The following is a 607-nucleotide window of genomic DNA, read 5'->3' on the forward strand; positions in this document are numbered from 1 at the left end:
GATCTGCTGCAGGGATTTCTGAACTTTTGGTGTTCCCAGGTCTGTAGCTGTGGTCACAGGTCTATGCCCCCAGTGGCTGCAGGGACCTGGTATGCATCTGAGATAAGACTGGGGGATGCTGAGGCCAGGATCCTAGTCTCAAGCAGCTCTGTTTCCCAAGATGGCATGGTCCCTGTGCCCTTGCTGGCCACCCAGGAGTCTCCACGCGGGGAGCGGGGCTCCGCTGCCTAAGACTGCCCAGTTTAGAAGTCCTTTAGAAGACCTGCAGAATCTAACCGTCCCTAGCTCATACACACACACACCACACACGTCCACAGACTCCTCTATCACTGCCTTGTGCTCTCACACTCTCTCCCTTCCTACCATCCTTCCGGTCACCATTTTTCGCCTGCTATTGTCTCTATACACTTTGGCACATAGTATTTGTGCCACAAATGGGGATTGTCTTTATTTATTTATTTATTTATTTATTTTATTATTATTTTTTATTGCTTAAACTATTACAAAGAGTATTACATATGTCTCCTTTTTTCCTCCACCCTTGACAATCCCCTGGCCTCCCCTACCCCCCAGTGTCGTATGTAGTTAACAGGAAATGACCAAATGT

The sequence above is a fragment of the Myotis davidii genome, unplaced genomic scaffold (genome assembly GCF_000327345.1).
Source record: "Myotis davidii unplaced genomic scaffold, ASM32734v1 scaffold301, whole genome shotgun sequence".
NCBI lineage: Eukaryota > Metazoa > Chordata > Mammalia > Chiroptera > Vespertilionidae > Myotis > Myotis davidii.